The 14,709-nt window shown below is 37.2% G+C and overlaps 1 long non-coding RNA gene across 1 annotated transcript in view; it reads left to right on the plus strand.

Annotated features, from left to right (window-relative positions):
• The first annotated feature begins 251 nt into the window (after positions 1-251).
• The window catches only part of LOC105492443 (uncharacterized), a 224,102-nt gene continuing 209,644 nt past the window's right edge, over positions 252-14,709 (plus strand). The window contains exon 1 of the long non-coding RNA XR_011609497.1: positions 252-1,038. This is a non-coding gene — a long non-coding RNA (uncharacterized lncRNA). The remainder of the gene's footprint in view (positions 1,039-14,709) is intronic.

The following is a 14,709-nucleotide window of genomic DNA, read 5'->3' on the forward strand; positions in this document are numbered from 1 at the left end:
CAGCATCCTGTGTGTAGCTCAAGGTTTGTAAACACACCAATCAGTGCTCTGGGTCTAGTTAATCTGGTGAGGACCGGGAGAACTTTTATGTCTAGCTAGAGGATTGTAAACACACCAATCAGCACCCTGTAAAACAGACCAATCAGCTCTCTGTAAAATGAACCAATCAGCTCTCTGTACAATGCACCAATCACATCTCTGTAAAATGGGCCAATCAGCAGGAAGTGGATGGGGCCAGATAAGGGAATAAAAGCAGGCTGCTGCAGTCAGCAGAAGGTAACTGGTCAGGTCCTCTTGCAGAGTGTGGTACCTTTATTCTTTGGGCTCTTTGCTATGACTTTTACTGCTGGTAATTGTTTGGGTCCATGCTGCCTTTATAAGCTGTAAAGCTCAACTGCGGAGGTCTGTAGTTTCACTAGTGAAGCCACAGAGACCACGAACCCACCAGGAGGAACCAACAGACCCACTGCCTTTCAGAGCTGTAACACTCAGCCGGGCGCGGTGACTCACGCCTGTAATCCCACCACTTTGGAAGACTGAGGCAGGCGGATCACCACGTCAGGAGATCGAGATCATCCTGGCTAACACGGTGAAACCCTGTCTCTACTAAAAAACGAAAAACCAAAAAAAGCCGGGCGTGGTGGCGGGCGCCTGTAGTCCGAGCTACTCCTGAGGTTGAGGCAGAAGAATGGCGTGAAGCAGGGAGGCGGAGCTTGCAGTGAGTCAAGATGGCGCTGCTGAACTCCAGCCTGGGCGACAGAGCGAGACTCCCTCTCAAAAAAAAAAAAAAAAAAAAAGCTGTAACACTCACCACAAAGGTCTGCAGCTTCCCTCCTGAAGTCAGCAAGACCACAAACCCACCAGAAGGAAGAAGCTGAAGACTCATCTGAATAGCTGAAGGACCAAACTCCGGATACGCTATCCTTAAGAACTGGAACACTCACCGCCAGGGTCTGCAGCTTTATTCTTGAAGTCAGGGAGACCAAGAACGCCCCAATTCCGGACCCACAGTGTTCTAGTTCTTGCATTGGACAATAGGTAAGTGTATGCATTTTGTTATCTGGTGCCAACATTTCCTTCTATTTGACTGCCTCTAGGGCATCCAGAGTGTAGGGAGTTGGAGCATTCATGCTCTCACTAATTTACTTCCGCTTTTGTATTTTTAAATATTTTCTTCATTTCAGGATCTCATGATCTCTTAACAAGTTAATATGCAAACACAAACTATTCTTTAGAGCCATGTCACTCGCTTATGAATTCCGTAACAGTGTGCTCTATAACTTGTCCTCACCGGAAGCAATCATGTCCATCTCTGAATTTTTTTTCCCTTCAATTGTGCAACTGTTTAGTTGTCTGTTGCAAAACAACGCCACCATTTAGCAGCTGAAAACGTAAAATTACCTTATGCAGTTTGAGCATCAGGAATCTGAGTGTGGCTTAATTCAGAGGATCTGACTTAGGGTCTCTCAGGAGGCTGTTGCTGAGGTGCTGGCCTGGGCTTCAGTCATCTGAAGGGGCAGAGCATCTCTTCCCAGCTCACTCATGTGGAGTAACTCGGAGGATTTAATTTCTCACTACATGAGGTCGTCTATAGGGCATGAGATGGCAGCTGGCTTCCTCCAGACCATGTGTGTGGTCCAGGAGCAGAGTGTGTGAAAAAGTTAGCAAAACAAAATCCACTTTGCCTTTTGAAACTCTCCACAGGGTTAACAAGAAGTTAGCCTTTAGATGAAGTACAGATAAGCATTAATTAGGCTGCCTTTTGATCTGTTTCTCCGTAGTGACTTAGGGAGCACATAGGCCATGACTTAAACCTTGAACTTCCTCACCTTTTCTGTAGATAGCATCTGTTAGGCATTCTTGCACTGCTGTGAAGAAATGCCTGAGGCTGGGTGAAAGAAAAGAGGTTCAATGGGCTCATTGTTCTCCTGGCTGTACAGAAAGCATAGTTGTTTCTGCTTCTGGGGAGGCCTCAGGGAGCTTAAAATCATGGCAGAAGGTGAATGGGAAGCAGGAACATCTACATGACCTGGAGCAGGAGGAACCCAGAGGCAGAAGGTGACACACACTTTTAAACCACCAGATCTCAGAGAATTTGCTATTGTGACAAGAGCACCAAGAAGGATGGTGTTTGAGCCTTGAGGAACTGCCCCCATGATCCTATCATCTCCCATTAGGTCCCATCTCCAGCATTGGATATTACAATTGAATATGATATTGGGGGGGGGGCGGAGGGCACAGATTCAAACCATATCAGCACCTTTAACTGTAGGAGCTTAAGACTGTTGATTTGTTTCTTCGCAATGGCTGATGGCAATGGGTCTGAAGACCCTGTAAATGAGCCAACTCGGTGTGATAATGCAGTTTTTTCACTTCTTATGGCATCACACTTCACACTTCAACCACTACCCATCCAAATTCCTTAAAGTCCGGGACCCAAACTCTCTGGGGATGCAAATTTCCCATATGAAAAATGTCTCTTTTTGACAGCTCTAATTAAAAGTTGGTCTACTGCCACCCTCAGTGTTTTAGTGTATCAGTTTGTTGCACATCAGGCAATGGACCTATTATGGTTACACCTCTATAACCTGATCTTGGAGGGGGTTCCTACCGCTTATGCCTTATCCAATTAATCACAGAGACCAATACTGGTACAGTATGGGAGGGGACCAAGCAAGGCTGTGGAGATCCAGAGGTGGGCATCATCTTGAAGGCTATCATCTTTCTCATTGGTCTTATACCTTTACTCTTTTTCTGTCATTGAGTGCAGTATTGTCTTACACATGAGATCTCTTTCAATGCAAGACCCTTGATAGCTTACGTATTTTTTTTTCACGTTATACATTTCGTGTCTACAATGGTGTGGAATAAATATTGAATTAATAAAATGAAATACACGCTTCATGAAAGTAATAAAAAAACTAGTTTCTTAAGTAAGGACACTGGGATGTATAGGTTTAACTCGAAATATCAAAGGAAAAATCATATTTAAAAAAATGCAGAGGCTTTTACATAAATTCATAAGGACATTTGGGGAGGAAGTCTTGTCTTTATTTTTCTGGCTTATAAAAGAAAGGTGCTAATTTAAATTACAGATTAAATTCTAGCTGTAAATTACCAGGTGAAATGAAACTCTCCATCCCTTCACCAAAACATCCACCAGCCACCTACATTCAAAGTACATGCAAATTAAAGAGAAGATGCAAACAGAAACCCTATTTTACACAAATTATGGTCACTTAACAAATCATCCTTGAGTTATCATGTAGGCAGAGGCTGAGCACAGGCATGATTGCATCTTTCAATCTGAATTTTTTTTTTGTTACAGGGCTCTTTTCTTGTTTTTTACAAGTTCCTGAAAATAATCCTAATATATTTACCTTTTTCATAACTCCACAAGACCTAATTCAATATCCTTTACATAAAACTATCCTTTACAATCATTTTTCAGAAAAAGAACGACATTTAGTTAAATAATTTGTACTGTGACATTGGGCAGATTATGAATCCTCTCCAAGTTTCAGTTTCCTAGTTTGTAAAATAAGAATATAGATTTTTATTATATTAAATTCCTATATTGAAATTAATGAATATGTGAAACTCTGAACTATAGATATCTACCACAACGCCTTGGTTTCCGTGGCAAGTTCTCAATAAAGGTTTACTGAACTCAAAGTGTTTCTAAACAAAAGCATGCTTAATTGGTAAGAAACAAATACAATACGTGTTTAAAAGATACTTCCAACAGACTGACTAATGTCAGTATTTTATCTTTTTCTTTGTTTTTGTTTTGTTTTGTTTTTACTTTAGTAATGTTGTGTCTGTAGATTAACAGAAGAAATGGCATTCACATGTGTCAGTGTGCACTGGGGTGAATTAAAGGGTGATTACCATGCAGTGGGGTACAGATGGTTCTATACTCTTTTTCATTCTTTCTTCCTGCAATATGAGGTCAGTTAATGAAAACTCAAAAAATAGACCACCAGTAGTTGTTTTCTTCTTTGGTGGTCTGGACCTCAGGGAGATAAGGGAACTTCAGGGAGTAACTTCATCTTGTGCTGTGAGAGGCAGAGGATTGAGAGACAGAGGTGGGGAGTAGTCAGAGCTTGAGGCTGCTCCTTCAGTTCAGCCTATGAAAGCATCATATTTTGGGGTATTGGTTTCTGAGCCTTTATACTAATACAATAATAGCAATTATTTCTTATAATTTATTATGTCTTGGGAAGTTTGTTAACTGTCTTACTAAATATTTCATTATCTAGACCTCACAATAGCATCATAATTTTGATAAAAAAATTTAGATCTCTGATTATTACCCAAGTGTTCCTGTTCCTCTCAGCCAGCTTCATTTGTCAGATTGTTGTAGGGTTTGTGCGTGTGTGTGTGTATGTTTAAGGGGGTTTTGTGGTAAGAGCTGGGAGAATGTTTTTCTCCCCAACAGATGTAAAATTTGGATTTGTTCTGAAGAACATAATCCCCTCTCTAGCTCAGATCTTGAAATGAGCCTACTCAAATGAAACATGAGTCCAACTCTTCATTTTATTAAAATGGATGACCTCTTGTTTGTTTTTCATATGGGAATACTTGATTTGTAAACTATTCCTACATAAACAAGTCGTGTTTAAAATTTTAGTTTTAAGCCAAATCAAATCAAGGTTTTAATAAATTCTGGAGAATCTCCTGGTAAAACAGTGGTAAACATATGCATTCAAGTGAATAATGATCCACCTGCCTGCTAAGAAACCTGAGAATTAATTGGATTTTATACTCAGTCGTGATAAATCCCTTGAGTTCTGCAGGCAGTGGTCAAAGATACATTTGCTTTTATCATGCAAGATAATGGGATTACCAGGTAGTCTAAGTCTTTAATCTTTATTGATAAAGTGAGATGAATACTCAGGAAATACACTAGGTGGGCTTAAATTGCTAAAAGGAGGGGGAAAAAAAGAGGAAAGCTTGAAGTGTTAGATTGCCTATCAGGGAAACAGAATTAACTGTAAGTACATTTGCATAGTTGAAAAGAATTTCTATCCATGGTTGCAAGGTGTAATTTTAAAGTTGTCTAATGCACATAATTGACATGTATAATGAGATACTTAATTTGTGTTCTTTCGTTTCTACTCTTTGATTAGAATATGATGTATTGCTGTTTTTGTTCTTCCGCACACATTAATTTAGTTATAAAAAGTGATGAAGTTAATAATTTCTTTGATTTTTAATGAGAGAAATGAATGCACTGCTGTTTTGACTTATATTATTTTTCTTTAGTATTATTTTTATTTCCCACTTCAAACTGTGTATATTCAACTAGAAGATTTGCTGGAGGATAGCTTCGAGCACTGACTTCTGTGTGTTGAGTTTGCTGAAATATTATATGTTTTTAACAAATGCGGTTTTTCATTCTTGATAATTTTTTTAATATAATTAATGGCTGGCACAAAATATATTATTGCATATCGAAATAAGGTTAACTCTTTAAAAAAGCCAACGTTCAAAACGCATTTAAAATGAACTATTCCATAAAGTAAAATAGGCACACTTAACGTAAAAAGACATTGCTGATTGTTGAAGTCTTGGCTAAATCTATAATGAAAAATCTGCAAGGCAGATTATTTTTCAGTTGATGCCATTCGGGCTCAGAATGGTGAGTTTCTCTGCTCAAGGTCACACAACTTATGCCTTGTAGAGCTGGGAATGAAGCCAGGTACAATGCTCTTAGCTCTCAGAATACTACTGTGATTACAGAATTCTAAATACTCTCCCAAAATACTGCCTCTGATGGCTTCTTCAGATCAAGCCTCTTTGAATTACACATACAATCTTGTTACTATAGTCCACTTTATACGTACACCAAACAACAAACTTTGTTTGATGATAAACTTGAGTGTCACAAAGATACAAGGTCATATACACAGATAGGGTTACACCTTTTTTCAATAGACGTTTCTCAGTCAGACATCACCAGATTCCTCAATAGTGATACAGGATTCTAGTGGAGCAACATCTCCAAATTAAGAAAATACTAATTTGAGTGTAGAATTCTACCCTTGGCCAAATTCTTAATCTTGGAGAGAGATTACCTGTATTTTTAAACCTACAAGGTCTAAAAAATTATGAATATGGATGAGGTTCAGAAAATGCTACCTCCATTTTATCATCATTAGATCATACCCTTTTGTCTTCCAACCATATTTCTCTGTAACTTATCACTCTTCATCAAACCTAAGCATATAAATACAGACTTACCCATTTCTTTGGTTCTTTATTTCCTTATAAAGTGTCCCATGTCACACAAAACTTAAATAAAATGTTATGCTTTTCTCTTGTTAATCCACATTTTGTTATAAGGGCCTCAGCCATGATGGGAAGGAAAGGTATTTCTTTCCCCTGATAATACCAATCTCTGTCTTAAAAAATACAAGAAATTTTGTTTTAGTACAGCAAAGTAAAGTTTTTAGAGTAGTGGATATGGGATCTAGGAAAGAAAAGATCCTGGACAGAGAAGTGGCAAAGGAATTTGAAGCACTGTGTAGGACATCTGGAGTCCAGTTGTCCCAATGGAATGGGGAGGGTCTTGGAATTGTGTTATGGAACTAACAGGTGATTTTCTCATTTCAGCATCTGGAAAATACGTATAGGATTTTAAAGGTCTAGTGTAGCTAGGAGAGAAAAAAATAATGACAGATACTAATCAAATACAATTTTTAAATAAGTGTTTAGTTTTCTTGTTTTTTTAATACTCAGGTTCAGGGAGCATGTATACAGGTTTGTTACATGGGTCAATTATGTGTCACTCAGGCTTGAGGTATGCACAATCCCATCACCTACGTAGTGAGCATAGTACTCAATAAGTGGCCTTCCAGCCTGTGCCCCCTTCCTACAATCAACCGACAAGCAGTTTCCAGCATCTCTTGTTCTTATCTTTGTGCCCATGTGTATTCGGCATTTAGCTTCCAATTAGAATATGTGATATTTGGTTTTCTGTTCCTGCATTAGTTCATTAAAAATAATGGGCTCCAGTTGTGTTCATGTTGCTATAAAGAACATGATTTGATTCTTTTTATGGCTATGTAGTATTCCATAGTGTAACATGTACATTTTCTTTATCCAGTCTACCACTGATGCGTATCTTGGTTGATTCCATGCCTTTGCCGTTGTGAATAGCAGTGCAATGAACATACATATGCATGTACCTTTGTGGTAGAATAATTTATTTTCCTTTGGGTATATACCCAATAATGAGATTCCTGGGTTGGAAGGTATTTTTGTTTTAAGAGCCTTGAGAAATCTAAAGTTTCTTTCCACAGTGGCTGAAATAATTTACATTCCCACCAACAGTGTATAAGTTGGTCCCTTTTCTCTGCAATCTCACTAGTGTCTGTTTTTTGACTTTTCGTAGTAGCCATTCTGACTGATGTGAGATGGTATCGCATTGTGCTTCTGATTTGCATTTCTCTAATGATTAATGATGATGACATTTCTTCATATATTTGCTGGACTCATGTATATCTTCTTTTGAGGAGCATCTCTTCATATACTTTGCCCATTTTTAATGGGGTTCTTTGTGGCTTGCTGGTTTAAGTTCTTTATAGATTCTGGATGTTAGACCTTCGTTGGAGGCATAGTTTGTAAATCACTTTTTCCATTCTGTAGGTTATCTGTTTTCTCTGTTGTTAGCTTATTTTGCTGTGCAGAAGTTCTTATTTAGGTCCCACATATCAACTTTGTTTTTGCTGCAATTACTTTTGGGGACGTAGTCATAAATTACTTGCCAAGGCTGAAGTCCAAAATGATTTCCTAGGATTTCTTCTTGAATTTTTATTGTCTTTGGTCTTACGTGTAAATCTTTTATCCATCTTGAGTCAATTTTTATATATGGTGAAAGGATAGGGTTTAGTTTTAATCTTTGGCATATGGTTAGCCAGTTATCTCAGCATCATTTATTGAATAGGGGGTCCTTTTTGTGTTGTTATTTTCAGGTTTGTTGAAAATCAGATGTTTGTAAGGGTGTAGCTTTATTTCTGAGTTCTCTGTTCTTTTCCATTGATCTGTATGTCTGTTTTGGTAGAGTACCATGCTTTTTTTGTTACTATAACCTTGTAGTGTAGTTTGGAAGCCAGATAGCGCAATGCCTCTGGCTCTGTTTTTGCCTAGGTTTGATTTGGTGATTGGATCTCCTTTATGGTTCTATATGAATTTTGAAATTTTTAAAAAAATTCTGTGAAAAATGACATTGGTAGATTCACAGGAGTGGCACTGAATTTATAAATTGCTTTGGGCAGTATGGCCGACAATGTAGTTTGGCTTTGTGTTCCCACCCAAATCTTATCTTAAATTGTAATCCATATTGTTGGAGATGGGGCCTAGTGGGAGGTGATTGAATCGTGGGAGTGGTTTCTAGTGGCTTAGACCCATCCCCCTAGTGCTTTCTCATGATAGAGTTCTCTCGAGATCTGGTTGTTTAAATGTGTGTGGCACCTTCCCTTTCACTTTCTTTCTCTCCCTCCTTTTCCAGCCATGTAAGATGGTGAAGATCCCCTTCACCTTTTGCCATGATTTTAAGTTTCCTGAGGCCTCCTCAGCCATGCTTCCTATACAGCCTGCAGAACTGTGATTCAATTAGACCTAATTTCTGTATGAATTACCCAGTCTTATGTAGTTCTTTATAGTAATGTAAGAATGCACTAGTACAGCCACTTTAACAATATTGATTCTTGCTATCCGTGAGAATGGAATTTTTATTTCATTTGTTTGTGTTGTCTCTAATTTCTTTCAGCACGTTTTTGTAATTCTTAGCATAGGGGTAATTCACTTCCTTGCTAAGCTGTATTCCTAAGTATTTTATTCTTTCTGTGGTTACTGTAAATGAGACTGTGTTTCTATTTGGCTCTGAGTTTGACAATTACTGGTGTATGGAAATGCTAATTTTTATGCATTGATTTTGTATACTGAAATTTTACTGAATTTGTTTGTTGTAGAAGCCTTCTTGTGGAGTCTATGCAGTTCTGCAGGTATAGAATCATATCATCAGCAGAGAGAGATTGATTTCTTCTCTTCCTGTTTTGATGCCTTTTATTTCTTTGTCTTGCCTAATTGCTCTGACTAGGACTTCCAGGGCTGTGCTGAATAGCAGTGGTTAGAATGGAAATCCTTGTCTTGTTCCAGTTCTCAATGGAAATGCTTCCAGGTTTCACCCTTTCAGCATGATGTTGATAGTGGTCCTGTCATAAATGGCTCTTATGATTTTGAGGTATGTTCCTTTGATTGCTAATTTGTTGAGGGTTTTTAACATGAAAAGATGTTAAATTTTATCAAAGGCCTTTTCTGTGTCTATTGAGATGATAATGTGTTTTTGTTGTTAATTCTGTTTATGTGATGAATCACATTTATTGATTTGCATATGGTAAACAAATCTTGCATGCCAGAAATAAGGCCCCCTTGACTGTGGCAAATTAATTTTTTGGTATGCTGATAGATTTAGTTTGCCTGTATTTTGTAGAGGATTTTTGTGCCTATATTTATCAGGGATATTGGCCTCAAGTTTTCTTTTCTTCATTGTGTCTCTGGAAGTCTTTGGTATCAGAATGATGATGGCTACGTAGAATGAGTTAGGACTACATCCCCTTTGATTTTTTGAAATAATTTCAGTAGGATTGGTACTTGCTCTTCTTCGTATGTCCGGTAGGGCTTTTTGTTTTGTTTTGTTTTTTGGTTTGTAGGCTTTTATTTCTGATTCAATTTCAGAATTCATTATTGATATTTTCAGGATTTTAATTTCCTTGTGGTCCATCCTTGAGAGGCTCTATATTTCCAGGAATTTATCGATTTCTTCTAGGTTTTGTAGTTTTTATGCATAGATGTATTCATAATAGTCCCTGAGGATTTATTGGATTTATCATACTACTGTGGGGTAGTTGTAATGTCACCTTTTTCCTTTTTGGTTGTGTTTATTTGGACTTTTAAAAAAATTAATCTAGTTAGTAGTCTATCAATCTTGTTTAATCTTTTTAAGAACCACCTTTTGGTTTCCTTTTGTATTGATTTTTGCATCTCAGTTGTGTTCAGTTTAGCTCTGATTTGGGTTACTTCTTTTCTTCTGCTAGCTTTGGGTTTGGTTTGCTCTTGTTTTTCTAGTTCCTCTAGTTGCAACATTAAGTTGTTAATTTGAGATCTCTGACTTCTTGATGTAGGTTTTTAGTGCCATAAACTTTCCTCTTACCTTGTTTTAGTGTTTTCCAAAGATTCTGATATGTTGTGTGTCTCTTTTCATTAGTTTCAAATCATTTTTAAAATTTCTGCCTTAATTTTGTTTTTTACCCCCAGATTATTCAGGAGATAGTTGTTTAACTTCCATGTAATTTTATGGTTTTTATTGATCTTTTTGATACTGATTTCTATTTTTATTGCATTGTGGTCCAAAAATGTTTGTTACGGTTTATATATTTTTTAGTTTGTCGAGACTTGCTTTATGGTCAAGCGTGCAATCTGTCTTAGAGTATGTGCTGTGTGCAGATGAGAAGACTATACATTCTGTTGTTGTTGGGTGGAGTGTTCTGTAGATGTCTATTAGATTCAGTTGGTTAAGTATCGAGTGAAACTCCAGAATATCTTTGTTAGTTTTCTGCTTTGAGAATCTGTCTAACGCTGTCAGTGGGGTGTTAAATTCCCCCAGTGTCATTATGTGGTCATCTAAATCTCTTCGTATATCTCTAAAGTTTTGTTTTATAAACCTGGGTACTTCAATGTTGGGTGTATGTATCTTTAGGATGGTTAAGTCTTCTTTTTGGATTGAGCCTTTTATCACTACGTCATGCCCTTCTTGGTCCTTTTTGATCATTGTTGGTTTAAAGTCTGTTTTATCTGATATAGGAATAGTTACCCATGCTTTTTCTGGCTTTCCATTTTCCTTATAGATCTTTCCCATCCCTTTACTTTGAGCCTACAGGTTTCGTTACTTGTGAGAAAGATCTCTGAAGACAGCAAGCAATGGGTCTTGTTTGTTTATTCAATTTGCTGTTCTATGTATCTTAAGTGCGGAACTTAACCCACGTATATTCAGTGTCAATATTGTTTGTGAGAATTTAATCCTGTTATCATGTTGTTAGCTGGTTATTACATAGACTTGATTATATAATTGGTTAATAGTGTCAGTAGGGTATGTACTTAAGTGACTTTTTGTGGTGGCATATATCATTTTTTTCTTCCCATGGTTAGGACTCCATTTAGGAGCTCTTGTAAGGCAGGTCTGGTGGTAAAGAATATTCCCCAGCATTAGATGGTCCATAAAGGATTCCCTTTCTCCTTCACGTAAGAAGCTTGGCATGGAAAGATATGAAATTCTTGGTTGGAATTTATTTTCTTTAAAAATATTGAGACTGAATGTGGTGGCTCATGCCTGTAATACCAGCACTTTGGGAGACTGAGGTGGGAGGATCTCTTGAGGTCAGGAGTTTGAGAGCAGCCTGGCCAACATGGTGAAACCATATTTCTACTAAAAATACAAAATTAGTTGGGCATAGTGGTATGTGCCTTTAAGCCCAGCTACTTGGGAGGCTGAGGCAGGAGAATCGCTTGAGGCAGAGGTTGCAGTGAGATTGTGCCACTGCACTCCAGCCTGGGCAACAAACTGAGACACTGTCTCAACAACAACAAAAAATACTGAAAATAACTCCTAATCTCTTCTTTCTTGTAAGGTTTTGATGAAGGTGCACTTAGCCTGATGGAGTTCATTTTGTAAGTTACGTCTCCTTTTTCTTTAGCTGCCTTTAAGATTGTTTGCTTTCATGTTGACCTTGGAGAATCTGATCACTATGTGTCTTGGGAATGGTCACTTTGCATATTATTCCACAGGGGTTCGTTCTCTGTATTTCCTGAATTTGCATGTTGACCTCTCTAGAGAGATTGACAAAATTTTCATGGAGTATATTCTCAAATATGTTTTTCAAGTTGTTTTCTCTCTGTTTCTGGAATGTCAATTGGTTGGTTGTAGATTTGGTTTCTTTATATAATCCCATATTTCTTGGGATATTTAATTCACTTTTTAAAATTATTTTCTTCTTTTTTGGTCTCTGTGTTGCTTCAAAGGGGTTGTCTTCATGCTATGAGATTCATTCCTCAGCTTGGTCTATTCTGTTAATACTTCCAATTGTATCGAGCTTCTTGTGGTATAGTTTTCATTTCTAGAAGTTCAGTTTGTATTTTTCTTAAAATGGTTATATTGTCTTACAACTCTTGGTTTGCTACTGTTTTCCTTGGATTGGGATTGATCCTTCTCTTTCATCTTAAGTTTCCTTGCCATCCAGATTCTGAATTCTATGTTTGACATTTCACCGTTTCAGTCTGGTTAGAATCCATTGCTGAGGAGTCAGTGGAATCATTTGGAGGTAAGAAGACACTCTGGCTTTTAGAGTTGCCAGAGTTCTTGCACAGGTTCTTCCTCATCTGTGAGAGCTGATGTTCCTTTATCCTTTGAAGTTGCTGTACTTTGGATGGGGCTTTTTATTTTTATGATCTTTATTGCCTTTGAGGATTTGATTGTGGTGCAAGTTCAGTATAGTTTAATGGTTTTGTTTCTTGATGCTTTCAGGAGTCAAGACTCAGCTCCACACTCTTGGGTTATGAGTTCTAATCCTGACGGTCTGGGACTGAGTCAGTGGCTTTGTCTTCTGCTTCCTCAAACTCAAGCCCCAGCTGGGCTGGAGGCCCTGAGATGATTCCAGACCATTAGCAACACTCTGTAGGTGACAGTGGGAATACCACTGGTAGGGGGCTTTCCAGTAGGGATGTGTTATGGTATGGCTGGTGAATGTTTATTAATGTCAAACAAGAATTTACACATGTGTATAAGAAAACAATGTTTATTAACATAATTCCTGACTAAGACATTATATGTAAATTACAAATCATAAAAAAAAAACTGTGACAACAAAAAATATTGACATGTTACACATGGGAGAGTAAAATATAAAGATGGTTCAATAAGAGAGATTATTAAGCCTCAGTTACTATATTAAGTCATGTGTAATACTGTTAAGCCAAAAAATAACTTTCTTTCTTATCATCTTATTTAGCTACACTAGAGCATTTGCCTGAAAATAGGATTTAATTTTGAATATAGTCACCTTTGATAGAACTATGGAATAGGAAGGGATTGAGAAGAAAATTTGCTCTTTTTTATTTTGAATATTTAGACCTATTTGATTTTTAAATTTACACATTCATTTTCTCATTAAATAAATTAAAATAAATTTAGTTAAAAATATGATTAGTGTACGACCCATAGTAATGGCTTTACCCTTCACAATAACACTTGCCAGAGATATATTTTATTGTCCCAGTTACAGACTTAGATTTATATAAGTGCAAGAGCACAAACGGAATTTTTCACTGCATCAGATAGAAACATGGGGCTGGCATTTTGTCTCCTTTATATATGTACTAAGACCAGGCCTAAATTCAGTTTTGTACCCATTACATTTCTGGTGACGAAATTTGCATCTTGTGTTTCAAATAAAATTAGAACAAAACAAAATTACAATTACACTTTTTGTTTGGTATTATTTCAAAGAAGATTGATCATCATCTTTGAATTTGAATAACTCAATCTTGAAGAAATGGAAAGGCTAGAAAGCTCAGATGTAAAGGGTACCTACTGTGTGCTGGGCCTTTTATAGATCTTTTACATTCAGTTTCTTCTGCAATCCTCATTAGAAATGTCTTTGCGATTTCCTTAACAGAAGATCTCACTGTCTCCAGGGCCTAGGTTCTTAATCAGTGAGCAAGACTGCTTGACTGCATCCTCCCCACAAAGTAGAAAGCACAGGAGTTAGGTTCCCTTTTTTCCCACTCTTGAAGAAAAAATACAAAACTAAATAGAAGCTGTTAAAATCTGCTATGGGTTATTTTAAGACTGTTTCTCCAACTCTCCAGTCACACTGACATCACTACCTTGTTTGATTTAGCAATTAAATCAAATTCCACTGCCATATTTAAATATCATGCATGTAGTGTGTGTGAGTCTGAGTAGCAGTTTGGTCTAGTGATGTTGCTAATTAGAAAGTATCACCAATGTGTTATACTTACTCATGATGTGGTCTAAAGAGTCTTTTCAGAAATTTCATTTGACCCATTTTAACTTTGACCTTGTAAACTGTATTCTCTCCTGTTTACCTGTCCTTTGCAATAGACGAAATGCTTCAAAGCGTCTCATTTTGCACATTACTTAAAAATATATCCCAAACAGGCACTCATTAGGTTTTGGTATTCCTGTACTCACTTTAATTATTTCTAATTTGTCCCTCTACACAGACAAATATTAAAGAAAGGAAAATAGATATTTTAATCTTGGGGAAGATGCTTTCTAAAGACTCAGCAATCTTTATCTTTCCACGGAATAGTTTGTAATTATAATCATTCAGAGTGTTTAAAGTAGACTGGAATTCAAAGAAAGTGTGCGCAGAAAATCTTCATTAATTGCATTTTTTTGGTGGCTGGTTTTTTTCTCTAAAAGATACATATACACCCACACAGTCTCCCTCTCTCTCTTTCTCTCTCTCTGTCACACACACACACACATTCGCACACACACGCACACACACACATCGTAATACATACACATATACACAATCACACACACTGGCTTTCCAGAAAGGAACTGTTAAAAATGTCTCATTGTCAGTGGACTTCTAAATTCAATAGTCAGCAAATCAG

Source organism: Macaca nemestrina, chromosome 11 (assembly GCF_043159975.1).
Source record: "Macaca nemestrina isolate mMacNem1 chromosome 11, mMacNem.hap1, whole genome shotgun sequence".
NCBI lineage: Eukaryota > Metazoa > Chordata > Mammalia > Primates > Cercopithecidae > Macaca > Macaca nemestrina.